Source organism: Chiloscyllium plagiosum, unplaced genomic scaffold (genome assembly GCF_037043375.1).
Source record: "Chiloscyllium plagiosum isolate Xiang-an unplaced genomic scaffold, Cpla_swu_hap1 HiC_scaffold_11, whole genome shotgun sequence".
NCBI lineage: Eukaryota > Metazoa > Chordata > Chondrichthyes > Orectolobiformes > Hemiscylliidae > Chiloscyllium > Chiloscyllium plagiosum.
This window is the reverse complement of record NW_028270149.1, coordinates 31054045-31068577: the sequence shown is the minus strand read 5'-3', so window position 1 is coordinate 31068577 and position 14533 is coordinate 31054045.

The window sequence follows — 14533 nt, the reverse complement described above, 5'->3', positions numbered from 1 at the left end:
TTCTCCTGGACTCTGGAAGCCTCTATGACTCTCTCTTTATCCTGGTAATGATGGAACCGCACCAGGATAGGACAAGGACATTGACCCAGACCTGATCTCCGCACTGCAACCCGGTGAGCCCTCTTTATCTTCAATCCTCTCATGCCAGACTCCAAGTCAAGGAATTTTGGCAGCCAGTCCTCAACAAATTCCGCAGGCCGTTCACCTTTCTTAACCTCAGGCAGACCAATGATCGAAATGTTTTTTCTCCTGGCCCTGTTTTCATGATCATCCATTCGGTCACACAAATTACGGACCTGCATCTCCAGGGTTTGGATCCTATCCTTGGATGAATTGGCATCAGCTTCCACCAATGTGACCCTGTGCTCCACCTCATCCATCCTCTTCCCCAGGTCTCCCAGCTGCTGTTCATGCTTCTGCAGCATGAGAGAGATTGGAGCCATCTTCTCTTCAATCTATTTCCCCAGCATCTCGCAAGATTTCGCAAGCTCGTTCACCATGGCCTGGAAAGTAATCAAGTCCGAGGATCCTGCAGGCTGAATGGCAGACCCGGCCTCAGATGCTCCTCCTCCCTTTTTCAGCACCTCTGGATGGCTGGAAACACAGGTAAGTTAACTTTTAGAAGTTTCTTGGGACTCCACAATCTTCCCGGAGTCCCAAGATATTGCGGTGGCTTGGGTTGGGTGGATTAAAGGTTCGTCCTGCTTATGCTGCGATGTGGAGCTCTGCAGTGCGATCTTGTCAGATCGCCGCCATTTTGGATCCCCCACTACTACTTCTTTAATGATGACTTGCAATATCTTACCAATGACAAATGTTTCGCTAACTGACTGAATAGTTCCCTGCTTTTTATCTCCTTCCATTTTTGAATAAATGAGCTAATTTGATATTTTCCAATTTAACAGAAACTTCCTGAAATGAAGGAAACTTTGGAAAATTAAAAGCAACGCATCAGTTATCTCAATAGCTGCTGCTTTTAAAACTCAAGGATGAGCTTCACCAGGACTCAGGAAAATGTCAACCCACACATGCAACAATTTTCTCAGTACCACTTCATGATTGTACTTTCGAGGTTTTCATTCCTGCACTCCAACTTACAGCTATATCCTCCATCATAAAGACTGGTGCAAAATCCCTGATCAATTCATCTGCCCGCTCTTTATTTTCCATTATTAATTCCCCAGATATACTTTCTATTGCACCACAGTTCATGTTAACAGTTTCCTTTTAAGAATATTTACAGAATCTCTTATTGCTTTTATATTTCTAGCTATCTTTCTCTCATTCATTCATTTTCCCTCATTATTTTTCAGGTTTTTTTGCCATTTTTATATTCTATCGATTCTTATTTCCTGCTACCTATCCTTGAACTATTGATTGCACTTCCTTTAAATTTGATACTATTTTTAACACTTTTAATTAACCACGGATAGTGCATCTACACCTTGGAATTTCTCTTTCTTGTTAAACCTTTGCTTGAGGATTCCAATGTTCTTCTCCAAGTCTTTCTGAGAGAGAGAATGGCTCTTGCTCATGTGTGATCAAGGTCAGAGGGAAGTCATGAACTATGTGTGCAGTGAATGGTTCTTATCCCTGTGCAACAATCTCTGAAACTTTCTGGAATAGCTGAAGAATTCAGGACAAAAAATATTGAGGGTAGCAGGAATTCAAAAACATGACTGTCTCCATGCGATCACAAAGCAACTGTACATTCAGGGAATGGATATCCTTTCAGCTTTGGCACATATCCCCATAGAAACATGGTATTCCACATAGCTGTATATTCTCAGTTAATGGCTCGCTGCACCGCTGGAATTCCCATTATTCAGCTGAAGCCTATTCTTCCTGCTTCTCTCAGTTTTAAGAGAAAAAGTGAAATCATTCTTGTGCATGACACCTCAGTAACCTCCTGATGGAAGGCAAACTGAGGCCTATTTCAATTTCACCTCTGGGCTTCCATCACACTAAGACAAGAGCATAATAATGTAGCTTATTCCACAAATTTAACTGGACTGTTAGCTTCATTTTATGGACTCAAATGTTTGAGTAGGATTTTAATCCTGGGCTGACTACAGAAAGTGGGCAGCATCCAGACTCCTGAGCCCAGGGCTAGTCCATTCCGTCCGCTTTTCTTTTATTTTATTTTCTTGTTTCTTTTCTGTTTCTAGTGTTTGCTTCTACTTACCTTCTGGGGGAGAGGTCAATCATGGGGGCATAGGCAGCAACAGCATCGATGAGGAAGGTGTCTTCGTCAAGGCCTGGAAGGTGGCGGTGACTGGTGAGTCCGTAGTGGAACTCTGATGGATGGCAGCGAGATGGCTGGTGTGCCCAGAGTGGACTCTGGCAGCAGCATCAAGAAGGCAGCTGCTGGAGGGCATAACATCGGCAGAGGCAATGTCAGTAAAGTAGGCCCAGCAGCAAAAGATGGCACCTAAGGAGCAATTACTTCGATGTTCGTTGGGTTTGGCACTAGCAAAGTGATGGTGGAAGTGTTGTGGACTCTTCTTAAGCCATATCTTTTTTTCAAATTATTCTTAAACTATTCAAAATCACACTGGATCATGCTGACAGTGAAAGCTTTTCACTGTATTTTTCAGTGTAAAATACATGTCACAATAAAATCATTCATTCATTCATTCAGAAATGGGGATGTCGCTAAGGAAGTCAAGCTGACGCTTTACAACTAAAGTGAAAGGGCTACTCTTGGAATTAAAGAACAGTATCACTTCGCATTGTTGTTGTACTGCTACTGCATAGGGTTCTGAAGTAAGTTTGCTTTGAAATAATGGCACTAATATCAACATTATTCACAATTTCTTTTTTGTTTATACTAATTTCTCCCTCAGGTATTTATAAGTATCTACAAAATCCTGACTCGTGCTGAGGTACACTTCCAATAGATGTTCATAACAATATGATCTTAGAGTTCATGGCAGGTAACCTTCAATGTAGCAACCTCCAGCTTTAGTTCATGAGACATCTCACCAAATAGTAAGGCCAGTCACAAAAACACTGTTATAAGGTCATAAGGAATGGCAAGGAATTTGTCAGGTTTTAGTTCCATTAGTTTTCTTAATATTGTGTCTTAGTGACTGTAATTGATTTAAGTTCCTTTCTCTCTTCAGCACGCTTGATGTATGCCTCCAGCTTAGAAACAATCTTTAATTATGCTAAAAAAGCCTGGACTAGTCAAATGCCACATTACAATTGAAGCAAACTAATTTTCTGGACAATGCTGTCTGAAGGTAATGTCACCTCCTAGTTCAGCTATACTCAAGTCAAATTAGGAACTACTTTTGAAGTTATATTATGTTGGAATTGCTATGCATTCAAAATTATTTCACATTCACAAGAATTGGCAGTGTAATATTACCCTAAGTATGTGATTAAGGTTCTCATCTAAAATTAACTCAGCTTGTGGTTTTCAGCTACTGACCTTCTTCCAGTGAATTTCAATCTTTTGTTTTTTTTTTGTAAGATTCCCAGCCTTGCATTTTTTCACATTAATTAGCATTGATAGTTTTTCTGGTCTTGCAATTGAAGTTGGCTTAAACTTTCTCTACACAACTTTTAAAACCTGTATTATAATCTAGTTTAGGTATGGGATTTGCAATGGAATATTTTATTTTTGGCAAGATTTACACAGGAGAATAGAAAATCTGCAATGAGCTTTTTCCCAGATGCATAGATCCACAATAAACGGGAGTTTCAATCATGTGTGAACCCATCCTGTATGGAAACTGGGAAGGCTGCCAGACAGTTCAGTGAGGCATTGCCAATGAATTCCCAAGAGAATTACCAAATGTTTGTAGACAGCAAGAGAAGGCTGAGGGTGTTGGAACTGTCAGCTAAACCACATCTTAAGTTACAGCCTCAAAAACCAATCCTACTGTTGTTTTTACCTTGGATATTATTTATTTTTAGTCAGGTAGTTTTATTAGGATTGAATTTGTTGGACCATATTGTTGAGGTATTAAGAGTGAGCACCATTGCTAATATCAAAACTTTGTAGGGAATAGTATATGTAGGCGTAAGTGAGGACTGCAGATGCTGGAGATCAGAGTCTAGAAGGGTTGATGAAGGGCTTTTGCCTGAAACGTCGATTTTCCTGCTCCTCGGATGCTGCCTGACCTGCTGTACGTTTCTAGCACCACTCTAATCTAAGCAGAATATGTGACAAGTTGCCTTGCATCATATTTTGCTTCCACAACTGCAATGCTCCACTGTTAGCCTCAAAGCCATTGAAAATCTGCTCTTGCCACTAAATCCTGATAACTAATAATGATAACCAATTTGTTACTTTATGTGCCACAGTCACTAGGACTGAAAAGTAATGGTGTGCCATGATCTATGGCCAATAACGGCATGCCATAATTTATATCCTGCGTATGACTCTCAACCTAAGAGCCAACAAAAAGTCCGTTAAGGCCCTGGAACCTCAAGTGGCAGCCTCATAATTGTTCTGAGTACTTTCCTCTTAATTCTCTTATTTCCTGTAGTTTATTCTTTCCAGTTTTGCCATCCAGGTATCTGAAAGCAGTTAGCTTCAGGGATCCCACATAATGCCATTACCACTGGGATATTTCCTGTTCTTCCCTTGTTGGAGGAGAAGCAGATGGATCACTTAAGACACTGTGGGTCAGAGAATGAACTGATCACATTACTAAGAGAAAGTGAGGACCGCAGATGCTGGAGATCAGAGTCGAAAAGTGTGGCACTGGAACAGCACAGCAGGTCAGGCAGCATCTGAGGAGCAGAAGAATCAACATTTCAGGCATAAGCCCTTCATCAGGAATGGAATGAGGGAGGCCAGTTAGTAGACCACTGGAATAGTGTTACTAACCCCCACAGGAACAGATGTCATTAGAGGCACTAACTTGCACATCAACATGCTTAAAATTAGCCTCACTAATTACTTTTCCTTCAACAGCAAAGCATTCTCTCCATATTTCATGGAGCCAATCTCTCCTTTGGTGACCTCAGAGGATATGTTTTGTTTCACTCTGGGTTCAGCTTGTATGATGAACCATACAATTCATGAAAGTGATGCTATATTTAATTATATATTATATAATGTATACTACACTGAGCATCCTTGATCAACAGAAACTATCAACTAACCATACAAAGGCAATGACCAAATCTACATCTATCTTGTGACCTTGTGTAGCAGGTAATAAGGACTATCTGTTGAGTAGGTTAGGGGATGACCATTGAAGGGAGGTGATTGGAGTAGAACTCACTTTAGAGGTGATAGTATGAATAATGGAAGAAAAAATGTTACTGAAAGGTTTGGTCATAAGCATTGATTAATTTTAAAGATCGGTAAAGATTGGAATCAATTTACTTTTTCAAAGCTTTCCTGACCCTGCTTTATTTAGAATTAGGATATATACAGCAGCATGACATATTGAGTGGTACAAACTTGATACCTAGTGTGTGCTGAGTCAGCTCACATCAGGCATGGTAAAATTGCAGTCCTTCAATTAGCCTTTGTCAATTAAGGAGAGAAAAAGTTACAAAAACAGAAGTTACTGGAAAAGCTCAGCAGATCTGGCAGCATCTGTGAAGAGAAATCAAAGTTAGTATTTTGGGTCCAGTGATCCTTCCTTAGAACTAATGGTAGCTAGGGAATTATCAGTTTATATGCAGAAAATAGGGTGTGGGGGAAGGGGTAAGGAGTAAATAATAGGTAAGGATAGAGAGAGAAGAACAGTTGGACAGACAAAGGAGTCAATAATGATCTGGCTGCGAGGGTGGTTAGCTGTTAATGGAGACTGTTAGTGGGTTACAATATGTAGTATGTAATGGCAGACTGTGTGATAACAAGGCCTGCTTTGTGGGGTAGGGGGCTATGACATGGGGGAGTTCAGGCCCTAAAATTACTGAACTCGATATTGAATCCAGAGGGTCCTCAAGCGGAAAAATGTGGTGCTGTTCTGTCAGTTTGCACTGACCTTTGCGGGAACACTGCAGCTAGCCTGAGGCAGAGATGTTGGCCAACTTCAGTTTTTGTTTCTGATTTACGGCATCTGCAGTTCTTCTAATTTTTATTTAGAGGAACGGTTACTCCGGGTTTCATGCTTAATAATGCATCCCACTGGAAAACATGTGGGAGGATGGAATGTCAGGACTGGCTCAGACTCTGCATTGATGCTCTCCAACTACCATTCAAGTTCGCATATTGACAATGACTACTGACTCAAAGTATTGCCAGTGCACTTTGTTCTGTACAATGCATAAGTGTATTCAGGAAAAAGAATGGAAGTGAAGCTTAAAAATTATGCATCCATTTGCATGTAGTTTACCAACATTTTTGTATTTTGAGTAGCAAAACAGCACAGGAAATCTTTGCTTCTATCCTCCCAAGAGGATGAAGCTTCAGAACCTGAGATTCCGGGACCATGAACCGTAGGAATTAAACTTATTATTGCAGTTTTGCTTTCTTAACTCGCCTCAGGACTACAGAGCACGACAGTGAACCATCCCCATCCACCACTACCCTCCTCTGCCTGGCCAAGCTCGTCCTCGCTTTGGACAACTTCTCCTTTAACTGTTCTCACTTTCTTCAGATCAAATATATGGCCACGGGTACCCACATGGCTCAAGCTATGCCTGTCTCTTTGTGGGGCTTCATGGAATTCTCCTTCTTCCAATCCTACTCTTGCTCCCACCCACAACTCTTTGTCGGATATATCGCTGATATATCATCGGATATATCATCGGTGTTGCTTAGCTCTCTCATCCATCTTTTTCCTCAACTGAGGATTCCCAGCCACCATGGTTGACAGGGTCCTCAGCCATATCTGACATATAAAGAACAAAGAAAATTTACAGCCCAGGAACAGGCCCTTCGACCCTCAAACCTGAGCCGATCAACATCCACTGTCTAAACCTATCGCCCAGTTCCTAAGCATCTGTATCCCTCTGCTCCCCACTTACTCATGCATCTGTCCAGATGCAGCGTGAATGAATCTACCATGCCTGTCTCTACTACCTCTGCTGTCAATGCATTACCACCCTCTGTGTAAAGTACTTGCCGTGTGTATCCTCCTAAACAGTGTGGGTGGCACGGTGGCACAGTGATTAGCACTGCTGCCTCACAGCGCCAGAGACCCGGATTCAATCCCTGCCTCAGGCAACTGACTGTGTGGAGTTTGCATGTTCTCCCCGTGTCTGCGTGGGTTTCCTCCGGGTGCTCCGGTTTCCTCCCACAATCCAAAAACGTGCAGGTTAGGTGAATTGGCCATGCTAAATTGCCAGTAGTGTTAGGTGAAGGGGTAAATGTAGGGGAATGGGTCTGGGTGGGTTGCGCTTCAACGGGTCGGTGTGGACTTGTTGGGCCAAAGGGCCTGTTTCCACACTGTAAGTAATCTAATCTAAACTTTTCACCCCTCACCTTGAAAGCATGACCTCTCGTTATTGAATCCTTCACCCTGGGAAAAAGCTTATCTCTATCTATTCTGTCTATACCCTTCATGATTTTGTAGACCTCGGTCAGGTACCCCCTCAATCTCCTTTTACTCTAATGAAAACAATTCTAACCTACTCAACCGCTTTTCATAGCTAGCACCTTCCATACCAGGCAACATCCTCGTATACCTTCTCTGCACCCTTTCCAAAGTGTCCACATCCTTTTGGTAACATGGCGACCAGAACTGTACACAGTCTTCTAAATGTGGCCGAACCAATGTCTTGTACAATTTTAACATGACCTGCCAGCTCTCATACTCAATACCCCATTCGATGAAGGCAAGCATACCATATGCCTTCTTGACCACTCTATCCACCTGTGCATCCACCTTCAAGGTACAATGGACCTGAACTCCCAAATCTCTCTGCTCATCAACTTTTCCCAAGGCTCTTCTGTTTACTGTATAATTTGCTCTAGAATTAGACTTCCCAAAATACATCACCTCACCTTTGCCTGGATTGAACTCCATCTCCCACTTCTCCATCCAACTCTCCAGTCTATCTATATTCTCCTGTATTCTTTGACAGTCTCCTATGCTTTCTGCTACTCCACCAATCTTTGTGTCATCTGCAAACTTGCTGATCATACCAACAGTGCTCTCTTCCAGATCATTTATGTATATCACAAACAGCAGTGGCTCCAGCACTGACCCCTGTGGAACACCACTGGTCACCTTTCTCCATTTTGAGAAACTCCCTTAAACTACTACTCTGTTTCCTGTTGCTCAACCAGTTCTTTATCTACCTAGCTAGAACACCCTGCACACCATGTGACTTCACTTTCTCCATAAGTTTACCATGGGGAACCTTATCAAACGCCTTACTAAAGTTCATGTATATGACATCTACATCCCTTCCTTCATCTGTCAACTTGGTCACTTCCTCAAAGAACTCTAGTAAGTTGGTAAGTCATGATCTACCCCACATAAAACCATGTTGTCTATCACTGATAAGCCCATTCTTTACTAAGTATAAATAGATCCTATCCCTCAGTACCTTATCCAGCAACTTTCCCACCACTGACGTCAGGCTCACTGGTCTATGGTTACCCAGAATATCCCTACTATTCTTCTTGTACAGGGGGACAATATGAGCAACCCTTCAGTCCTCCGGCACCTCACCTGTGTTTAAGGATGTTACAAAGATATCTGTCAAGGCCCCAGTTATTTTCTCTCTCGCCTTCCTCAGCAACCTGGGATAGATCACATCTGATCCTGGGCATTTGTCCACCTTAATAACCTCTAGCCTACCCAACATATCTTCCCTACTTATGTCAACATGATCCAGAGCAATCTCTAATCTCAATATTCATCATGTCCGTCTCCTCAGTGAACACTGATGCAAAGTAATCATTCAGAATCTCACCCATTTTCTCAGGTTCGACACACAGCCTTCCTTCGTTATCCTTTAATGGACAAATCCTTTCTCTAGTTACCCGCTTGCTTCTTGTATAACAATAAAAGGCTTTGGGATTCTCATTAATTCTGTTCATTAAAGGTATTTCATGACCCCTTTTAGCTCGTTTGATTCCTCGTTTAAGACTGGTCCTACTCTCCCGATATTCCTCCAGGGCCCATTCTGTTCTTAGCTGCCTGGACCTTATGTACGTTTCCCTTTTCCTCTTGGCTAGTCATACGGTTTCTCCTGTCATCCATGGTTCACGAATCTTGTCTTTCCTATCCTTTGGTTTCAACGAGACATGCCTATCCTGCACCATCTTCAACCTATCTTTGAAAGCCTCCAACATATCAAACGTGGACTTCCCTTCAAATAGCTGTGTCCAGTCCACATTTCCCAGCTCCTGCTTAATTTTGATATAATTGGCCTTGCCCCAGTTTAGTACTCTTCCCTTAGGACCACTCTCATCTTTGTCTAAGAGTATTCTAAAACTTACAGAATTGTGGTCACTGTTCCTAAAGAAATCCCCCACTACAACTTCTACCACCTGGCCTGGCTCGTCCCCCAAAACCAGGTCCAATATGGCCCCATCCCTCGTTGGACTACTGACATACTGCCCTAGAAAACTCTCCTGGACGCTTCTTACAAATTCTGCCCCATCCAGACCTCTGACACTAAGTGTATCCCAGTCAATGTTGGGAAAATTAAAATCTCCCAACACCACCATCCTGTTGCCTTTACATCTTTTCATAATCTGTTTACCTACTTGTTCTTCTACCTCATGTTCACTGTTGGGAGACCTGTAATATAGTCCCAACAATGTAACTGCCCCCTTCTTATTTCTCAGCTCCATCCATAATGTCTCACTACTCAAGCTCTCCATAGTTCCTCCTTTAGCACAGCCATGATATCATCCCTGACCAACAATGCAAATCCTCCCCCCACTTTTACTTCCCTCCCTGTCCTCTCTGAAACATCTATATCCTGAAACATCTATATCCTGGAACATTTAGTTGCCCTTTCTTCAACCAAGTCTCTGTGACTGCAATAACATCATACTCCCAGGCATCAATCCAAGCCCTAAGTTCATCTGTCTGACCCACTATACTCCCTTCATTAAAGCATATGCACTTCAGGCCGCCAGTTCTTTTGCGTTCATCTGTTCTTTGCCTACACTTCCTCTTATTAATGCTAACTTCATGATTCTTACAGTCTCCAGTTTCCACCTTGCTGTCTACTTGTCTTCTCTTCTAGTTCCCAGCCTTCTGCCACATTAGATTTTTAGATTTAGATTCCCTACAGTGTGGAAACAGGCTCTTCAGCCCAACAAGTCCACACCAACACTCCGAAGAGCAACCCACCCAGACCCACTCCCCTAACAGGCAATTTAGCATGGCCAATTCACCTAACCTGCACATCTTTGAACTGTGGGAGGAAACCTGAGCACCCGGAGAAAACCCATGCAGACACGGAGAATGTGCAAACTCCACATAGACAGTTGCCCGAGGCAGGAATTGAATCTGGCTCCCTGGCGCTGTGAGGCAGCAGTGCTAACCATTGAGCCACCGTGCTGCCACATTAGTTTAAAACTTATCTCCCACACATCTGCCCTCACCCCTTCTCTCCCATAACAATGATCAGGTTCTCTTGGTCCTCACTTTACACACCAGTATTCACATCCAAAGGGTCATAGTTGTCATTTCCATAGCCCCAGTGGAATGCCATCACCAGATCCATGTTCCCTTCCCCTCCCCTTTCCTCCCTTCTCTTGTCAGCATTCTTCAGGGACCGTTTGCTCTTTTTTTCCTATGTTCACTCCTCCTCCACTCCCAAAACATCCCCATACCCTCCAAAGAATCACAGACGGTATAAAGCTTGCCCATTTACCTCTTCCTTCCTCACTACCCAAGGCTCCAGATACACCTTCCAGGTGAAACACTAGTTTATTTGTACTTCATTCTATCTAGTCCACTGTATCCCCTGCTCAATTTGTTTTCCTCTACACTGGGGAGATGAAACATAGGCTGAGTGGCCACTTTCAGAACACCTGCGTTCTCTCTGTGAAAATGACCATGAGCTTCCAGTTGCATGTCACTTAAACATACCACCACGCTCCCTGCCCAACATTTCTGTTTTGGGTTTGCTACACTGCTCCATTGAGGCTCAGCACAAGCTGGAAGAACAGCATTTCATTTTTCACTTGAGGACTCTGCAGCCCTCAGGACTCAATAAGTCAACAGTTTTAGGGATTGAGTCCTTTAGTCACTCCCACAGCTCAGGCCCTACATTGGCATGGGCTGCTTGTCCCCATCCCAACCCTTTAATCCACCCAAACTTCAGTGTATGTACCATCATTTCCTAGCTACCAGCATTTCAGAGGAAGAGTCATTGAACCCGAAACATGAACTCTGCTTTCTCTCTACAGATGCTGCCAGACCTGCTGAGTTTCTCCATCAATTTCTGCTTTTGTGGAACTGATTGAAAATTTAACTCAAATTCTTTTGAAGGCAATAACTAAGTTTATTAAACTTTTGTGATCCCCAGAATCTACGTGAAGCATTAGGTGAGATTGGCTGTGATATTCTCGGTGCAGAAATAAAGACCCTAAAAGTATGCAATCACAAAATTTTACATTTGCTTTAGCAGGATAGTTTTTGAAGGAACAAATAAACCCTTTAATATTGAATGTTTGCAATTTTCTTTCCCTACATCTTCTTCCTCCTGAAGCTTTATTGAGGTGAACAAGGATAATCCTATGGAACTATGCTATAAGTTTGTACCTAGAAGTGTTCCTTAAGCCAAATGTGAAAAGCAGTTGCTTACAGCACAACTGAATTACAGTATGGTTGGTCAATACTCAGCAGGTAAGGCAGCACTTGTGGAGAGAGAAATAAAGTTGAATTTTTTAAGGCAATAATCTTCCATCAGATCAAATCTCATACAAAGACTTCAAACTAAAATGTTAACTCTTTATTTCATCACAGATGATGCCAGATTGCTGAACATTTCCAGGAATTTTATTTTAGTTTTGCAGCATGCATAGTATGTTACTGCATGTTGCTTTGCTGAATGTCAATATTTTGTTATAAAGTTATAAATCACACAACACCAGATTATAATCCAACAGGTTTAATTGGAAGCACACTAGCTTTCGAAGCGACGCTCCTTCATCACCTGATGAAGGAGCGTCGCTCCGAAAGCTAGTGTGCTTCCAATTAAACCTGTTGGACTATAACCTGGTGTTGTGTGATTTTTAACTTTGTACACCCCAGTCCAACACCGGCATCTCCGAATATTTTGTTAGCTTGTTTCATACAATTTAATTCAAAATTTGGAAACCATATTCTGGAAGATGTGATCAAGGTCCTCCAGAGCCACACTTGAGCAGCTTTCTCTGGTACTGCCCTTCTAGATAGATCCACTGAACTATGGATCTTCTGGCAAGGGTATTTGTCGATATGCTACTGCATTTTCTTAATTTTCATTCTTTCCTCCTCATTCTCAGTGCCTTATTTCTTAAAGCCCAAGAACAATGAGCAGAAATTACTTCGCGAAAGGATTGTGAATCTGTGAAATTCACTCCCCCATAGTGTGGTGGGTACCAGGACATAGACAAAATGTTTATTAGTAATGAGTTGAAGGGTTATGGGGATTGGGCAGGACAATGGAGTTGAGATCAAGGTGAGACCAGCAATGATCATGTCAAATGACAGAGCAGGTTCTAGAGACTTATTTGCCACTCCTGTTTCTACTCTTAAGTTCTTAAGTAAAATTAAAAACTGCGGATAATGGAGGTCTGAAATAAAACCAAAAATTACTGGTGGAACTTAAAAAGGTACGTCGGTCTGGTGCAGCACAGTGGTTAGCACTGCTCCCTCACAGTGCCAAGGACCCAGGTTCAATTTCTGCCTCAGGCACCTGTCTGTGTGGAGTTTGCACATTCTCACCGTGTCTGCGTGGGTTTCCTCTGGGTACTCTGGTTTCTGTTGTGCAGGTCAACTGTATTGGCCATGCTAAATTGCCCATAGTGTTAGGTGCATTAGCAGGGGTAAATATAGGGTAGGGGAATGAGTTCTGGGTGGGTTCTGGCAGGTGCAGCATTTACTGCTTGTCCCTAGTTGTCCTTGAGGAAGTGGTGGTGGACTCACCTTCATTCTTCTAAACTCGAGAGACTATAGGCCCATTTTCGTCTATCTCTTCTCATAGCGCAATGTTGTCACCACAGAGATCAGTTTGATGAATCTTTGTTGCACTCCCTCAATGGCAAGTTTGCTTTGGTAAGGAGACCAAAACTGTACATAATATCTTGCTGTTGACTCAGCAGTATGCTGTACAATTACTACAAAAATTTATTTTCTCCTATTGCAATAAAATTTAACTTTAAAGGAAATATATAATTTGCATTCCTAATTGCTTGCTGCACCTGAAGATTAGCTTTCAGTGATTTTTAAACAAAAACACTCAGGCCTTGAATACCAATGTTCCCAATGTTTCACCATTTTAAAAAAGACCTTTTAATAATTAATTCTTTTTTAAATAAAAACATTTCCCAAAAGTAAAATTAGTTCAGGAGTAGTGAGGGATGGTTCAACAACAGCTGTAAACTTGGTGTAGCACTAAAACGCCAGGTACACATGATTTAACACAGTAACGTTTTGAGGGGATTTTAAAACTAGGACTAATCACAAAAAAGGGTTAGTTTAGCGATTTTTACTTGAATTGCAGTTTAGAATGCCTTCTAACAATGAATTCCATGAAGAAATGTAAAATCAGTGGCAATAACTTTGATTGCATGGAGAGATCGAAATGATATTTCATACATATGCATCACAAACTTGACAAAGAAAAAATAACCAGTTACCATAATAATCAAATATTGAATATTATAGAATTTATTTGCAAACAATTACTTGCTTAAGAATTGAGCAGAAGTGTCTGGATGCTTACAACTTATTCACTGATTTTCAAAACTAAGTATCTTGGAAATATGAAGTGGGAAGGTGACTTTGGAAAATAGCAAGTAGTTTAAATTCTGCATGGAGGATTGTCACAGGGCAGAGGAGATAGCAAGAGCAATACAGCCACAGAGCAGGATGGGGTCATGGAAAGAGGAGTAGCTAGGTGATCAAGTTAGAGGAACTGGCGAGAGAAAAATATTTTAAAACAATTGACATTGGACCAGCTAAACTAAAACAACATCTGGAAGCCTCAGTGCAAAAAAGAGAGAATGGGAAAATCGAAAGCAACAGGAGGAAAAATGTTACATTTAACACAGAAAAAAATTCTTGACTGGGAGAATAGATAAAAATACAGTTAGGAGAGTTTCAGAAAGTTGCTCTATAAAGCTAGTTAACACAAAATTAAAACTACATTGTGACAGATTGAGCAAATTTCACGTACTTTTCTCTTTCAGAAAAATTGACAATGGGATTTTCTACAATGCTAATGAATAAATATCCATTTTATTCTTTGAAAGACTAAAATATTTATCAATTAAAATGTATTAAAATTCAACCATGACAGCTAAACAGGCAAATCTTTCAAATTCAGACTCTCAGAAGTTATCACATGGAATATCTGTTTATAGATTAACAGATTTCTCTCTTTGTTGACTTACTAGATCATTATTGCCGTTGCCATCCATCAATAAATGTGCTTTTTG